We start from the raw sequence: 18,817 nt of genomic DNA, 5'->3' as shown, positions 1-18,817 counted from the left end.
TATAGATAAAATAAAATGGTTTTAGTAAACCTCTATTCATTATTTATATAGGCATGTTGCCGAGGACTTGCTTGTACCTGGTGGTGCATATGGCATCTGAAGGGACGTTATGTGAATTCTGGTGTTGTGTTGTGATGCCTTTAGGGCTGAAGTTATGGCACCTGGGGGAGGCCTTCGGTAACCAAACACACACGAATCAAGACGTCATCGTGGGCTATGGTACTACTACTAAAACCTCAATTGATGAGAGAGAACAAAATTACAGTTGAGAGAGGAAATTTTTAACTAACCATTGCAAAACAAAACATATAACTAATCAGCTCACTTGGACTATGATGTTATTGCTGAACACCCCATCATTTTTGGCCATTTTGGATTTTTGGCTATGGTTTGAACAAACCAAGCTCGGAAAGCAATTTACTCCATGCTTTAGCTATATAATAGTATAATACCACTCTTTTGAGGCAATTGACATTTCGGCTGGTGTTTTGCCAATCTCATCTCCTTTTACAAAATCTGTGAATCTCGTCTAATAATTTGGTTTGAAGTAATAAGGATATCCAATTATCTATGTATTTTATAACATTTGTGAAATTGCACTATTTGTCATCCATTTAATATTAATATATGGGTGGGTGGACTCACGGTGAAACAGACTCATCCAATACTTTGTGTAACTGAATTGTCATATCTTTTTAAATTTGTCAATATTTTTCTCATATAACATAGAAAAAAAGCAATTAGATACCTTATCTTAGAGACTTCTAAGTGTTGAAATTGTAACTCTAAATCTAATACATAAAGAAAGAAATGAAACATACGAAGGCATATAACACAAACACCCAAGATCAAACCAGCAACTCAAACTCACAAGGCTTGCTCCTTGCATAAAAAACAGACAACTACCAAACCCTAACTCGACTAACAACCGGCAAGCAACCTAGCAATGCGGCGACACCTGAAAAGGCCAAGAAGTCATAGTAAATCATCTAGTAAACCTCATTGATCCACAACTCCGCCAACAAAGAACAAACCCTCTAAACGTCCAAAAATTACTACATTGTCGATCCATTGTTACTTAACATGATCATTTTCTAGTTGTATCTCTTGTATTGTCGAATTTTGATCGTGTTGCTTGTCACTCGTAGTAGATGGTCTTATAGCAGGCAAAGACATAGTTCTTTTGGGTGTTACTTTTTTAGTTGTATTAGGAGTATGCAAAGATGTTGTGGTTTTTTTGGCCTTCTGTGCCCAATGTATTAGGCCTTCTTGTATGTAATCCTCGAATATCGCCTTGTTGAAGGAGCTTCCCATCTACATGTATGTACGTATATTGTATGAGTTAGCTAGGTAAAGAACAATGTTGAAGTATAAAAACATTCATATATATTAAATTTTGAGACAATGAAAGTCTACATAAATTAATTTAGGAATTATTGAATTAAGTATAAAAATGAAAAATTACCTGGGTAACAATTGCATAGAGTGGTAATGTGCTATAACTGCAGACAAATTGCACAAATGCCCTGCATAAGCGTTTAAAGGAGAACATATAAATAGTGTAAAAGTCAACATGGTGCAATGTTTTTAGCACAGAAGAAATATAATGATATAAAAAATGTGATATATTTAGAATGAAGCTAGAAAATTCAAGTTAATAGATCATTACGCAATCACAAGTCTTGGTATGGTATAGCCAATTGAACCCATAATGCATGAGTCAAAACCGTATTGTACCTGTAAAAAAAAGCACACTTTTAAATCAAGTCTCTTTAATTTGAAATCTATAACTTTTTAAAAGGAATGCAAGTCTTATATAAGACAGAATTATAATAACTTATTCATTGAGCCGTTAGAAGCTAATTCTAAAAATAGAAAAGTCACCTCGATCTCACAATAAATTATTATATATCAGTACACCTTAGAGATGTTAGAGATGAACGTAACGAACCCAAATCCAGAAGAAAAACGCAACTTCGAACGAGTTCTGAAAGAGAATGATATGAATCAAGAGAAGGAGAAGTCGAGGTTTGTGAAACCAGAAGTGAGTGTCTGATGGATGGATTTCAACATTTCCATCAATTACAGAATGCCTTCGACTTTGAGCAACCTGCTTTGCAAGTTGGATGATTATGTGCTCCAATTTTGTACCCACGCAAAATAATAGCTGCATGTAAAACATAGCATAAGGATCACACAAATTCTTGAATAAGTGGGACTTCCATTAATTTATTGTAAGACTGATTAATGTTTCTTTAAAATTATTTATAGTTACCATTTTTTAACATAAATACACTATAAAAATACTCGTATTGTATAAGATAATTGTATTAGCCTTTATAATATGTATCCACAATCCACTAGAAAATACACATCATATAACTAATATATAAAGCTAAACTTTTAGCCAGGTCACGTGGCAGCGACACTTGGCGTCCTAACTTTTCGCCAAGTGTCGCGCCACCTTTCATAGATTTAGATAGATTTTATAAGATAAAAACATTAGTTAAAAATTCCATTTTCAATCAAATTAGGATATAATTTTAGAATAAGTTTGTTGTTTAGAGTTTTATTTTCGATAAAATACCAAATAATAAACTTGGATAAATATAGATAGACTTGGTAGAAAAAAAAAAAACTATTTTAGAATTCTATTTTCAATCAAATTGAATTATAAAATAATTTTATCTTAAAAATCCATAAATAACCCGGGCATCGCACGGGGTACAAAACTAGTTAACATAAAATCAAATAAACTCGTTATAAATTAGGGTTACCCTTAAATGGGTTAAAGTTATCTTAAATTGTTAAAGTTACCTTCAAATTAACCGTCTTTCAATAAAATTAACAAAAGTCTATCTTATACAAAACTTATTGTACTAGTATATATTAGCCTTTAATTAGTGTACAATCACTTACTAGTAGCGGAATGAAAGCAATCCAGAAATAAACATGGTACCCTGCACATTGATGAAAACCAAAAGAACAAGTTGATTTGCGGAATTTTTAGCCTTTAATTAGTAATCCGTGGTTTATACACACGGGTGTACAATGCTCATCATACACCCGGATAAATAAAAAAAAAGGCGGAAAGAACATCTTGTGTTTCATAAAGAACATACTTGTATTTGACAAAGAACATGTTTGTATTTGACAAAAACATGCATTACTGAAGAATATAAAGATATAATAAAAAGAACGAGATAAAAACTTAATAAAATTTTCTGAAAAATTACACATTATTAACGGAAAAAATTTAGAGGTGATAAAAAATCGAGTAGAGCCGGGCCATATCATAATTTCTCGTGCCCAAACCCGTAGAAAAGTAGCGGGTTTTGGGCTTTTTTCGAACCCGGTTCAAGTTTTAACTAAAAATGCATTTTTAGGTTTGCCTAAACCCACCCTATTTCGGGCCGGATCGGGTCGGGAAGCGAGTCATGCCAATGTTGATCAACTCTTAAAAAATCCTTACCAAAAATATCATTTCCCCAAAAAATAGTTTTCTATCTCTCCAAAAAAAAAATCAACTTCCCATAATAATTTAGTTTTTTTTACTCTAATATTATTTTCAATTAAAAATAATTTAAGATTTCAATATCAAATTTCAAAATAACATATGTTAAAAGAACATAATTTATATTGTAAAGTACATATAGTTAATACCTAAATAACACACTAATCAAACTCAAAGAATATATGATAATAAAAGTAATTTAAATATGACATATGATAATAAAAATAGAATTTGGACATCATTACGACTTTAAAGAACATACACGCCAAATTCAAAGAACATACTTTGTATTGTTAAACCCAAAAAAAAAATATGTTTATCAACATATGTTAAATAACATAAGTTATAATGTAAAGAACATATAATTTTACTCAAAGAACACACTGATCACACTCAAAGAACATATTAAAGGTATGTTCTTTGTCAAACATAGGTATGTTCTTTATCAAACATTATATGTTCTTTCCGCCTTTTTTGTTTACCCGGGTGCACCATGAACATGGTGCACCTGGGTGTATTATCTAATTTTCATTAATTAGAGTACGTGAATAATACATAATTGATAGAGTACGCAAAATACAGTAACAATGGAGCTTACCATTAACATTTAGAAACAAAAAGACCACCACAAATAACCAAAGAAACCAGCTGCAACCAATCAAATTATTAATGAATTGTTAAATAGATTGCTAAAGCTAAGGGAAACGTAAATATGAAAGAGTTAAAAGAAAGAATTTGGGAAAATAATATTAATTCTCTAAATTGGCCAAAACATTAACAATAGAGTTGCTTAATATTGACACGTGATTACTGCTCAACTACTCGTAACATGCAATTTAGAAATTGGATATGTTAGGGGGTTAGTGCTACATATACCTGCATCTAGGGGTGTTCAAAAATGTATGATCCGAAATTTCGGATATCCGATCCGGTTTTAAGGTTTCGGATATTCGAAAAAAATTTCGGATTTTTGGTTTGGATAGGATCGAATTTTGTCCGAAAATTTTAACTACCCGATCCGAAAACCCGACTATCCAATCCGAATATCCGATTATCCAATCCGAAAATCCGGATATCCGAACCGAAAATTCGAATATTCGAAAATTTCGGATCGGATTCGGATCGCAATTTCTCCGATCTGGAAATTTCGGATATCCGAATTTTCGGATCAGATCGGATATCCGAAATTTAACAGCCCTACTTGCATCGTATTCATTTATTCAGATCAAATAAATTACCTGATTCCAACAACTTTCTTGAAGTCAGCTTCATAAGCACGAACCATGTACTTGTGAAAATTAAATTTGGGATTACCCTTGCAATGTGTCTGCCAAACAAAATTAGTTATTAGTGGCCTGAATTTTTAGGGAAAAAAAAAATATCATACTACGGCCTATTTTGTTCAGCTTAATTTCAGTTCAGTTCTATTCAATTTCTAATTTCTTTCTCTCACAAACAATTCATTTCAGATCAGCTCTATTCAGTTTAGTTCAAATCAGCTTAGTTTAGCCCTAATCAGTTCAGTTCAGTTGTTTTCAGCAAATAGGAACAGACCCGTATGTATAACTTTTGGGTATTATTTGTGGGATATAAATTTTTTTTAAAGTTACACATAATAATTAACAAAGCTAGTGTAAAGGTAATTTGTACAGAAAATTTGGAATGAACGTTGTTGCTGAAGAGTGAAGAAACTTACCATGATGAAGCCCAAACGCATAGTGATGTAATCTGATTCTGTTACTGACCCATAATATTGTTTGAAAAATGCTTGCTGAAAAACAATGAATTTGTACACACAGTACGTAAATATCGATGTGACTAGTGACTAATAATATGGGACGGAGTGAGTACATTTGGTATTAATATAGGCTAAAGTAGCATTGTAGCAAGGCGTTATCAATATTCGGTACGTACCACCCAACCTAGCAATCTGTAATGGACTGCCCAAGAACGACCTTTGATAAAATCATGTTGCTCTACGACTGTGATTTCATCTTTTCTACCTGCATATATTTAAAAGTGGATTTACTTTAAGTAATAAAGTACTTGTAATATAAAGAATTTAAACAATAAAAGTATATAAATTATTACATTGGTTTTAATTTATATACTTATCATTGGCATGTAACTTGTTTCAAAAAATTACAAGAATATTGATGATGAAAAATTGGTAAAACCATAAAATGACAAAGAATGTTATTAGGAAGTAAATTAAGAATATACCATGTTCAGGAATCAAGCTCCTTTTTGTGGATCAAATCTTCCCACGTTTGCCATTGACTTTTTATCTACAATATCAAAATTGGATAAATGATTAAGAATATGGTTACTGTTTTTTTTACTGCCAAGTTTTGTAAAAAAATAATAATATAAAGGACAATAATTTTTTGTTGCTAGGAGAAACTATGTACAATGCATTTTCAGTTCATAAATTAATAAAAATAAATATCGTATTGAGATGATGCTAAATTTGTAGTATAACATTTGATTCATATAGTATCATATTAGATAATTCCCGAACCATGCTCGGTTCAGTTTTTGAAATTAATACGGAGTAGTAATTAAAATATAGAAATCTTTATAGAAATGTAAGTAAATAGTCAATCATAATAATAAAATTTGTAGATTAATTAAAATTTTGCAAGAATAAAAATGTTTAAGAGGGAAAATTCCCTTGCTCCAAAAAAAGCCTCCACTTGTCTCTACATCTACTAGATTTCTTGTATTAGACATGTTAATGGTATTGTATTAGTGGAACTCTTACTATTGGCATACGTGTTTTTATTAGAACATTATGTTCGTGTTAGTATATAGTTATAGATTGATCTCCTAGTCTCCTACAAAGCATTATTATTACATACAATGTAAACACATTTGTTCAATTGTTACCATATATAATAAGATTAATCTAGCTAATAAAGCCCTTGAAGAATGTAAAGAGATCGAGGATAAATGACCTTAAAGCCGCCAAAGAGAACAGTGAGGGCGCACATAATCACATGTACAACAGCTAATACAAATATGAATATGTGCAAATGATGTAGCGCTGTTACTGATAGGAATGGAACTTTTCCCTGCGCAAAAAAATCATTTTAAAGAAATTATTAAAGCAAAAGAAATATAACAATACTCGTAATAATTAATTGGTTATTATAAATTCTTTCAAAAAAAAAAAGGGTTATTACTTATTACTTCCTCCGTTCTTTATTACTTGACCCGCTTTGACTTTTACACTATTCACCACCCATCCTTTGACCGTCTTTTGTGAATAATATGTAAGGGAAAATATATTCATGTATGATCTTTTTGGATTCGTCTCAATAAGAAATATCATAATATATAACTTTTATAATTTTTACTTATGGAGAATTTAAGTTATTGATCGTTAAAGTTTTACATTGGCAAGCGTGATAAAAGAAACAGGTCAAGTAAAAAAAACAGAGGAAGTATGGATTAAACTAATTTAATTGCATGTTTGCATGCTGCATATTTTGCTATTATATTAATGTACATTTGTGTTAGTTGATGATATAGATTAAATAAACTAATTGAAGGAATTAGATTCTGATTTTGTGATCTATACTTTTTAAAGGATATGATTGTTTATGCTTTCTTTAATAGCTTTTACAAATTAATTTAATCGTGAATTGTATTCATATATATACATATAATTTATTAGGATGTCAAAGCTTTCTTGCTTGCTAAGTCATAAACTTGGGTCAAATAATACCTCTATTTGCTCTTAAATGTGCTTTACACTTTGAAATATAATGTCCAAAGTTTAAAAAATATTAAGTATGATATTACATATTTCAAAATGTGGTCTAGTAATAGTGTGCTAGATTTGTTTCAATATATATCTTATACTAAATTAACAATATTATTAGTCAAAGTTAAATTGAGTATAAATAAAAGTCAAAAGAACTTTAGCATTACTTTGTATATTATACATTTATACTCATATTACTTTAGTTATATAACTAGTTTTGTGCCCCGGCGATGCCTGGGTAGTTTATGGACTTTTAAGATAAAATTATACTATTATAATTCAATTTGATTGAAAATAGAATTCTAAATTAACTTTTTTTTGTTACAAAGTCAATCTATATTTATCCAACGGGCTACGATACTTGGCGAAAAATTAAAACGCTAAATGATGTTGTCTTGTGGCCTAATTATAAATTTATTATTTGGTATTTTATCAAAGAAATAACTCTAATCTTATTCTAAAATTCTATTCTAATTTGATTGAAAATAGAATTCTTACCTAATTTTTTTTTATCTTATGAAATCTATCCAAGGTGGCGCGACACTTGACGATTTTTTATCATATGAAGTCTATTTAAACCTATCCAAGGTGGCGCGACACTTGGCGAAAAGTTGGAATGTCAAGTGTCGCTATTTCGTGAGCTGGCTAAAAGTTTGGCTTAATATATTAGTTATATGATATGATGATTTGCGAGCGTGGACTATATAATCTATATTATACTTCATATCGAACAAAATCAACTGATTGGCTAAAAATAGTACCTAGAATTTGTTTTATACACCCGGGTGTACGGTACACCTAGGATCATTTGCTTATTTAATCAACAAATGAGCAACAACTATTTATTACTCATTTTATAATGTTTTATATCATATAAAAGTGTAAAAATATGATCAAACCGGGCTTAAAAGAGTCAATTAGACTATATTTGACCTTAATAAAATCAGGCTTATAAACACCGTATTTCAAGTGAAGAGAACTATGTCTGATATTGAAGGGGAAAAAAAGTCAATGTAACAACGTACCTGTTGTTGACAATAAGTGTCAGTAGACTCGGAGAGAAGATGACGCCAAGTTGCATGAGTTTGAGGGACAATTTGAGGTTCCTTCTTACAAGGAAGCCATTTATTTGCCAAATTATGAGAAATGCATAGTCTACCAATTCTTCCTTGGAATACCGTCAGCAACAATGATATAAATCCCACCAACATCAATTCTGCAAAATAATAGTCATAAATTTTTTAGTAATCCGTACAATTAAATAAAATTATGTAGTCAAAACTTGTCATTTACAAACATGTGCAAGATATGCAAGTGCAACAATCTACGGACGGAGTAACTAATAAAGAGTCTGTTCACATTTACTGAACTAAGTTGAAGTGAATAGAATTGATTGGAGCTGAAATGAACTAAATTAAAATGAATATTTTATGAGAGAAGAAAATTAAGAGATGAATTGAATTAAAATGAAATTAAGTTGAAGTGAACAAGCCTAAAGTACAAAGTCATACGATTGAATAGTGATACAAACTTTATAATGTATTGTGTTACAGAGTAATACTATTTTAAATGACGGGTTTTTATATGAAATTTAACATTTGTTAGCTTAGCTATGAACAAAATGGCAAGAGACATGATTATTAGTACCTTCTTTGATTTTTTGGAGGGCTTGATAGAGGGGCTTCCTGTTCGACTTCTTCAAGTACTGAATTAAGAACACCAAACAAGAAGCATAATTACATGAAAAATTTAAAAAGTATTAGACTACAAGCACAATTAATATTTATAACTGTACTTGATAAGGAATAATAATTTTGTACATTCATGATGAGTACCTAACAAATATAAGATCTTAAAAACAGTCAAGTAATTTGATTCCTTAGAAAAAAAAAATACTACCTCCGTTACAGATTATGTGCAACGATTAGACATTTTCCCTCTCTGTTTTATGTCAAATCGTTGCACATAACTTGTAAGGGATGTAATATTAGAATTTTATGTTGTTTCCAAAGAAAAATAAGATATCTTTATTTCTTTGATAAATTGAATAATTGATCATGAAACTTTGATAGTACAAGTTAGAGTGTAATCGAGGAAGAGATCGAATGTGTGCATACCTTGCCAGTGAAGTGAATTAACCTCTCGGCGGCCAAAGAAACGAGGACGAAAACCATGCATACGAATGCCACCACCCATGTTGGTGTCGATTGCAAGTTAGTTTCTCCTACTCCACCCCCACTCATCTCTTTAGAGTTCTTTCTTTAAAGATCACAATGAAAATGATCAAGGAATTTGAGTGAGGAAAGAAATTATGTATATATGAGTAATAAAGTGTTATTTCTTTTATAATAATGTACGTATCATTATGAAATTATCAATCATACAATAAAACTTTGGAATATTGATGAGTCTTTTGACTTTTACTTTTTGCAAAGTAAAAGTTTTGGTTTTTTAAAATTTTTATTGAAGAATATGGCATATAATTCATATGGACATTTAATTAAACAATATGATCTTGAGGTAATGTAGTTTTTTTAGTTCTTTCTTTCAAACTTCGTTGTTGATCAAGTTGTAATTTGATTCCCCTAAGTTTTATTGCCCCTTAATTAAGAAAAATTAAAAAAAAAATTAAGATTCATATTTATTTATTTCAATTATTTTGTGGTTGAATTGTGCTTTATGCACTTCAATACTTAATATTTTATATTTGGATAGTACACATTTATATGAATCCAATGTAAGACCATGGTCATATTAGAAGTATTGAGATTTGAGACCATGGTCTTGATTTATACATTTCAAGACTGAGTAAAAATACAACCAAAATTTTTGATACTATGTTGTGAAATAGTTGGAAAGCTCAAGTATATTGCAATGTATTAGTTATTAAAAAAAATAATAATAAAATAAACTACAATGGTAACAACTAACCTAAGCTTAATCCTAGAAATTAGGTATATACATGGACTAACTATAATGACAAACTAAGAATGTATATCCGGTAATTACAAAAGATATAGACAGAAACATTTTAGATAATTGACAATATCTTGTATCAACGGATGCGACTTTGACAAGCGCACTTTAGGGCGCGCTTTAGAGCATATTTTAGGATGATTTTGGATGTATTTGGGGCCGCTTTGGCCGATTATTACCTTGTTATGCTTACGTTCCCCATATTACGTGCTTCACAGGTTTTCGGTTTGTTTTTGATGTGTTTTCAGGTAATATCAACCGAGTTTAATCGGATCCCGAGCCCTTAATGCGTAACCGAGCTAGCCTTGACCGGAGTCCGAGGAGTTAAGGAAGTTCAAAGTGCCGTGCATTGATTACATAGCACAGGCAGCACGGCCGTGTTACCATAGGCACACCCGTGCTGGCCTATAAGCAAGCAACCCCAGGCAAGGCAGCACGGCCGTGCAAGCCTATAGCACGGTCGTGTCAGTATCCACGCACCAGCACGGCCGTGCAGGCCATTAGCACGGCTGTGCCAGATGTTGCCCGTGCCCGTGTCAGCTTCAGTATGAGCCCCGTGCTAGAGCATATTCAGCACGACCGTGTCATTTTTAGCACGGCCGTGCCAGGAAGCTGCACGGCCGTGCCATATATAGCACGGCCGTGCCAATTTGAAGAAGAAACCCGGTTTACTTACTGACAAGCTAGCACGGCCGTGCCAAATACAGCACGGCCGTGCTGATCCAGGGTTAACTGCGCGCTTAACTTCTCCGCATTAGAAGACGTATATAAGACCCAACTTTAAGAGGATTCCGAGGACAGTTTTAGAGATAGTTTTGAGAGCCTTTGTAGAGAGTTATTGGAGAACGTTCTTAGTATTAGAGATTCATTAGTTTTCTTAGAGAATTTTCTAGAGATTTAGTTTTCTTGGATTGATTTGAAGCAAGATTTGCGAAGATTCTTTGTATTATTCGTTGACGACGGATATCAAAGTTCTGAACTTTTCCATTGATTCGCATCAATACAATTGGTATTATTCATTCTTGTTTATTAATCAAGCTTTATTATTCCTTAATCAGAATTCATGTTTATATCTATTATGCTTTTGGAATTCATTATTGCTTTGATTATGAATATGTGTGAGTAGTCTCCTAGCTAGGGTTTCGGGATGAAACCCGGCCTAGGTAATCTATGTAATTGAGGATTGATTTTGATAAACGGATTGTGATTAAATTGATTATATGCAATTGCATGTTAATTCATTATAATAGGAGTAGCTAACCTAGAATCTTGAATTTGATTGCATGATATCCTTGATTTGAACAAGAGATTGTGAATTGAGTATTTCATTATTGAATGTGGTTTGATTATGTATCGAGTAATGTTAAGTGCATGAGAAATCCAAGCTTAGTATTGTCCGTTGTCTTCCTATCACATGATATTGATCAGACATATAGTCTTTGCATATCCCGTCTGTCTCTGTGATTCCTTGTTGCGTAGTTACCGATGGTTTGGTGAATTCCCGTTCTCCCTAGTGTCTTAGTTTATTGATTTATTCCATCTTATTAGTAGTATTTTAGAACACCATTTTCCATTGATTTCGAACTAGCTTAGGTTTAAGATTGATTTGCAATTACTCTCGTTCCTCGTGGACCGAACCTTTATTTGCCATTGTACTTGGTTATAGGGTGTTCGTATAAGTATTGTTTGATTGAGAGTTAGATTGTAGCGACCGAGATAACCCTTGTCAAAATGGCGCCGTTGCCGGGGAGCGGTGTTTGTTAATTGCTTTTTGATTTCTTGAGTCTAGTTCATCATAAAAAAGCACAAAAAGATGTTTCCCTTTTGGCTACACTTGTAGCCCTGCTATTTAATTGGTTTGGTTAGTGTGTATGCGCAGGTCTAAACAGAGAGAATTAATACCCTTCGATCCAGAAATCGAAAGAACTTTGAAGAGCAATCGTAAATCTCGATTGACGTCATCAAACTCTCAAGGAAAGGAACACAACACACAACAGGTTCCAATGGCAGACATACCGCGCCAACCCAATCGGCCAGCACCACGACCCCTTAAGGAGTTGGGAACTCCTGGGGCGTATAGAGCTTCAAGTGGGATTGCTCCACCCACTACTGAGGCCAATGCTTTCGAGATCCGGTCGGCTATGATCACCCTCATCGAGAGAAGGAAGTTTAGTGGTGCCAATCATGAGAGCCCTTTGGCTCATTTGAACGAATTTGAGAAGTACTGCAATACCATCAAGGTTAATGGGGTGAATCAAGAGTTCGTGAGATTGAAGCTTTTCCCCTTTTCACTTATTGGGAGAGCTCTCGAATGGTTAGAGAAGGAGGTGAAGCCGAACTCTCTACACACTTGGGATGATGTCACGACAGCATTCTTGGGAAGATTTTATTCCCAAAAGAAGACGGCCGATGTTAGAGCTTTGATCCAGGGATTTCGGCAAAGGAGTGGGGAGTCAATCTACGAAGCATGGGAAAGGTACAAGGAGTATCAAAGAGAGTGCCCTCACCACGGAATCCCAACATATAAAGTTTTACAGATTTTCTATGGAGGATTGAGTCCTCAAGGGAAGACTAGTTTGGATGCGGGAGCAGGTGGCCCCATTATGAACAAAACCGAAGAAGAAGTCATTGATATCATAGAATATGTGGTACGACACCACATGGATTGGCAAGATGGAGAGCGAGAGGCCATGAGCAAGAGTGGAGGAGCGGTCTATTCGGTAGACCATCTAAATGCAATCGGGAATTTGACATCGCAAATTATAAATCTAGGTAAGGAAATGTCAATTATCAAAGAGAAGCTCAACGATCCACCGCATCAAAATCTTCCATCCTATTCTAAGGGACCAGGTATGCACTCTAACTCTAATAATATGCCTGCTGGATGTATATTCTGTGAAAATTGTGGGTCTTATGACCATGATACCTCTGCCTGTAACGGAGATTCCAAATTTCAATCCAACTATAATGATGGTAATGAGTGTGATAATGAACAAGTCAATGCCTTGTCTTATGATAATAGACCTAGGAATGACAATAACAGATATTTACCACCTAATCAAAGAGGGAACAATTATAATCAACAGGGTAATAATTCTGACTACCAACAGCAAAACCAGTGGGGAAACAGGAACCAAAATCCCAAGGGTCTTATAATCAACATGGTAATTTTGGTAATCAGAATAATTACCAACAAAATGCAGGTAATCAAGGGCAATACAATCAGAACATGAATGCTAATAACAGGGGAAATTGGAATAACAATGGTAACAGGAACAACTTCCAAAATCAAAATCCCCAACAGTCTAATGCACGTGGCTCCCGAGCCTCTAATGACAACTAAAATGCTCAAGGACCATCGCAAAGGACTAGTTTGGAGGAGATGATGGAAGCACAGACCAAAATGTTCAACACTTTCATGGCCACCAGTGACAAAAAGTTTAATGAAGTGATGACACATAATAAAATGCTTGAAACCCAGATTTCTCAGTTGGCTAGTGCTATAAAGGATGGGGTTGGAGTGTCAAAACTCCCACCTCAAGGTATTGACCCTAAAAACTCTGTAAGTGCTATCACCACTAGGAGTGGAAAGACATTGAGGGGGAACGATGAAGTAGTACCCCCTAGGAGTCAATATGTGACTACACCTACCACTGATACTGTTATAGAGAGTGAGGAGGAGAGGACCGGAGAGAATGATAAAACTATAGAGGTCTTAAATGAAAAGGAAGTAACACAAGTCAAAGAACCCAATCTATTGCAAAAACTTCCTTACCCCCATAAGTTTGTGAGACATAAGTTGGATGTTCAATTCGGTAAGTTTTTAGATACTTTGAAGCAAATTCACCTTTCCATACCATTCACCGACGCTATAAAACAAATGCCTAACTATGCTAGGTTTTTGAAAGATATTTTGAGTGGCAGGAGGAATTGTGATGGGGTGGAAACTGTTAACCTCACCGCGAATTGTAGTGCAATCATCATGAACAAGATGCCTCCCAAATTGGGAGACCCAGGTAATTTCTCAATCCCTTGTGCTATTAATAAAATGAAAATTGATAATGCATTATGTGATCTTGGGGCTAGTGTTAGTCTTATGCCATATTCTGTATATCAAAGATTAGGGGTAGGAGAACTTCTTCCTACCAACATTACCCTACAGTTAGCTGATCGTTCGATCAAATTTCCTAAGGGTAAGGTAGAAGATGTTCCCATACGAGTTGGGAAATTTGTGATACCTGTGGATTTTGTAGTTTTGGAAATGGATGAAGATAATCATATACCTATTATTCTTGGGCGACCTTTCCTAGCTACCTCTGGTGCTCTCATTGATGTGAAGAGTGCCAAGATTTCTTTAAAGGTAGGAGAGGAGGTCCTTGAATTTGATCTGAACAAAAGCATGCAATATCCTTTGTCTACTTCCGAAAACTGCATGATGATTGACACTATTGATTCGATTGTCTCTAGTATGCATACACTATTGCTTTCTACTAACCATGATCTTGAGCCAAGTGATACCGATGAGAGCAGGTACATAGAGGAGCAAATGCTAGAGGAAGATGATGGTGATAACGGTTTCAAGGAAATTACACCCATGTATGCACTTGCTAAGGCCACCACAAAAGAGGTAAACGAGGCCCCTAAGGTAGAATTGAAACCTCTACCATTACATCTAAGGTACGAATTTCTTGGCCCTGATTCAACTTATCATGTCATTGTGAATTCTTCTTTAGATGCGGATCAAACTCGGAAGTTGTGTGATGTATTGAGAGAGCATCAAAGTGCCATAGGCTATACCATTGATAACCTCAAGGGTATTAGCCCCGCTATATGTATGCATCACATAACTCTCGAGGATGGTGCGAGGCCTTCTATTGAGAGGCAGAGGAAACTCAATCCTCAAATGGGGGAGGTGGTGAAGAAAGAGATCACCAAACTTCTTGATGCAGGTATCATCTTCCCCATTTCAAGCTCTAGATGGGTTTCCCCTGTGCATGTTGTACCTAAGAAGGGGGGAATGACTGTAGTTGAGAATGAGAATGGTGAGCTCATCTCAACTAGAACGGTGACCGGCTGGCGGATGTGCATAGACTATAGACGTCTAAACGCATCTACCAAAAAGGACCATTTTCCCCTCCCTTTTATTGATCAAATGCTCGAAAGACTAACTAGGCACAAGTATTATTGCTTTCTTGACGGTTATTCGGGGTTTTTCCAAATACCTATAAACCCGGATGACCAAGAGAAGACGACTTTTACTTGTCCATATGGTACTTTTGCCTACAGGAGAATGCCTTTTGGACTTTGCAATGCACCGGGCACCTTTCAACGGTGTATGATGAGCATTTTTGGGGACATGTTGGAGGCCGAGATGGAGGTTTTCATGGACGATTTTTCTGTTGGGGGAGCCTCCTTTGATGATTGCCTAGTGAACTTGGGGAAATGCCTACAACGGTGTGAGAGAGTGAATTTAGTCCTGAATTGGGAGAAGTGTCACTTCATGGTTGAAGAAGGTATTGTCCTCGGTCACAAGATCTCAAATGCAGGCATAGAGGTGGACAAAGCAAAGGTTGAAGTTATAGAAAAGCTACCACCACCGGTCAATGCAAAAGGGGTAAGACAATTCCTAGGGCGGTTATAAGTGACAACGGGTCACACTTTGTGCATGGGGCCTTTCAAAGGATGCTTCGAAAGAATGGAGTACATCAAAGGTTCGGGACAACCTATCACCCTCAATCTAGTGGGCAAGCGGAAGTCTCCAATCGACAGATAAAGTCCATCCTTGAGAAGACAATGGCGAAGAATAGGAAAGATTGGTCCGATAAGCTTGATGATGCACTTTGGGCATACCGGACTGCTTTCAAGACCCCAATAGGCACCACCCCATACCGCTTGATCTACGGGAAAGCATGTCACCTCCCGGTCGAACTAGAGCACCGCGCTCAATGGGCTATCAAGAAGATAAATTTTGATCTAGCAAGCGCGGGAGAGCAACGGATGTTGGACCTTCATGAATTGGAGGAGCTTCGGATGGACGCATATGACAGTGCGAACCTATACAAGTCCCGATCTAAGGAGTTCCATGACCGGAAAATAGAGCGGAAGGTGTTCAATGTTGGTGACAAAGTCCTCTTATATAACTCTAGGATGAAGCTCTTCCCCGGTAAGTTGATGTCAAGATGGAGGGGTCCATTCACTGTCAAAGATGTTTTCCCTTCCGGTGCGGTTGAGCTTTATGATTCTAGTGGGTTGTAATCCTTCGTGGTTAATGGGCAAAGGTTGAAGACATACTATGAGGGAGCCCGTGTTGGTGTGATAGATGTGTTCGAATGCGTTCACAAGAGTTGAATGTGACCACGTCAAGCTATCGACGTTAAACTTAGCGCTTCCGGGAGGCAACCCGATTTTCTTGCTTTTACTAGAGTAGTTTCTTTTGTTTTGTAGTTGGTTTAGCTCCTAATTTGTGTGAGTTTTGTGTGCTCTTGTGTGTTTTTTTGCAGGTAGAAGATTGGTTAGAAGTCGGAATGAAGAGAGTGATGAGTGCCTTGAAGGAAAAGAAAACCTGCAGACTGCAGCAGACAGCACGGCCGTGCCATCAGACAGCACGGCCGTGCCAGAATCCAGCACGGCCGTGCCAAATTCTGCACGGCCGTGCCAAACCTCAAAAGCCCACTGACATTCTAGCACGGCCGTGCCATTTTCAGCACGACCGTGTCGAGTACTAGCACGGCCGTGCTAATTTTAACACGGTCGTGCCATCTGAAATTCAATTTCGCAAAAAGCCTGCCAAGCCAACACGGCCGTGCCAAACCTCAGCACGGCCGTGCCAGTTATAGCACGGCCGTGCAGCGCGGGTTCCGGATAGTTTTTCGTGTTTTTTAAACACGATTTCACTCACACTCTCTCATTATTCTCCAACTCTCCTACCCTTTTTCTCTCTAAACTAACCCAAACCCCCAACCTCCTCCCTCAATTCCTCAAATCAAACCCTAATACCCCATATTCTTCTTTCAAGATCTCGGCACCCTCCTTGCATTGGAGCATTTTTCAAGTGATTGGACGCAAAATTCGGCCCTCTTTGAGCTCGCCACAACTCCACTTTGTGGAGTCCTCGGTGAATTCGTTCTTAAACTCATTGATTTTCGCAATTTTTGTCCAATTTCATTCGTTTTATTGAATATTTGTTGTTGAATTGTGCTTTATTGTTGCAAGTTTGGGTGAACTAGTAGTGTTAGGGTAGTACATTGCATGCTAGGATAGTTTCTTGCTTGTTAATTGGTATATTGTGCTTAATTTCTTGAATCAAACATGCCTAGAACAAAGACATCGACTAGGAGACCGGGTCGGGACGATGCATCCTCATCCATGGTTCCACCCACGGTGGACACCATGGGTGTTGTTTTTAATAACCCGTCCTTTTTGGACAAATTTGTAGGATTATCCCACCGACCGATCCGGCCTACCAAGTTCTACGACCCTTTAGCCGCTAGGGCTCTAGGGATCGAAAGCGACATGGTTCAACTATTTTCATTTACCAAATTTGATTCTTTCCTTACCATACATGCTCTCACATACAAGAGGCTTACCCTCGAATTTTTGTCTTCTTTGTACGTGCATCGGGATGAGAATAACTCACCCCGGTACTTGTCCTTTCAACTAATGAACTCGGGCACCATTCAAATGTCGGTGGCCCAAGTTAATGTCGCCTTTGGGTGGAAATCCGACCTGAAATATGGTCCTAAGGATGGCCACTCAAAACACTACAACTCCGGGTTGTTTTGGCGGCAAATCACGGGGAAAATGGATAGAGATCCCCGTAGGGATAAGGCGACTTCCATCGTCAATCCCGCCTTTCGGTTGTCCCACAGGACCTTCTCCTCTACTATCTTTGCTAGAGGAGATAGTTCGGGTGTAGTCTCCATTAGGGAGTTACAGTTTATTTGGCACCTCACCCGTGGGGACGGGCGTCTAGACATGGGAGCGTGGTTACTAGACCACCTCGACGGTGTAGCCCGGGGTAGGGGTGATATTACTATCGGTGGCATGATCACCATTCTTGCGCAATATAATGGGATTGATTTTTCTGAATTGCAGGCTATCCCAGGCACTACGAGGCTTAATATGCGCACCTTGAGAGCCATGCAGTGGCTTGAAGGGACATCCCAGCCGGATTGCTATTTGTGGCTCGTAGCAGGCAAGCCATACGCCTACTTGCCCGATCCGGAGAGGACGGTGGTTTACAACAAAGACAACTGGATCTTCGACCCCGACTTCGCCTGGCACGAGGACGGAGGCACGGAGTATGTAGACCGCAATCCCCAGCCTCACCAGGGGGATGAGCAGGCCCACGGGGGCCAAGGAGGTGACGATGCTGATGATGATGATGATGACGAGGAAGGTGGCCCGGATGCGGCCCAGCAGATCCCGGCGCAAGACTTCGCCTGGCTCCGCCAAGGAATGGAAGATTTGAAGCTCGAGGTAGCGGATTTGCGCCGGTCGAACGAGGATATGACCTCCGCCTTCAGAGACTTGAAGAGGAGTGTTGATGATATGGCCTC

At 36.6% G+C, this 18,817-nt stretch overlaps 1 pseudogene; it reads right to left on the bottom strand.

The window, feature by feature from the left end:
• Nucleotides 1-811: 811 nt before the first annotated feature.
• Nucleotides 812-9,543, bottom strand: LOC110738638 (annotated as a pseudogene).
• Between the last annotated feature and the right edge of the window lie 9,274 nt (nt 9,544-18,817).

The sequence above is a fragment of the Chenopodium quinoa genome, unplaced genomic scaffold (assembly GCF_001683475.1).
Source record: "Chenopodium quinoa cultivar QQ74 unplaced genomic scaffold, ASM168347v1, whole genome shotgun sequence".
Lineage (NCBI taxonomy): Eukaryota > Viridiplantae > Streptophyta > Magnoliopsida > Caryophyllales > Amaranthaceae > Chenopodium > Chenopodium quinoa.
Note: the sequence above shows the minus strand (reverse complement) of the source record. Positions and strands in the feature narration are given on the sequence as shown.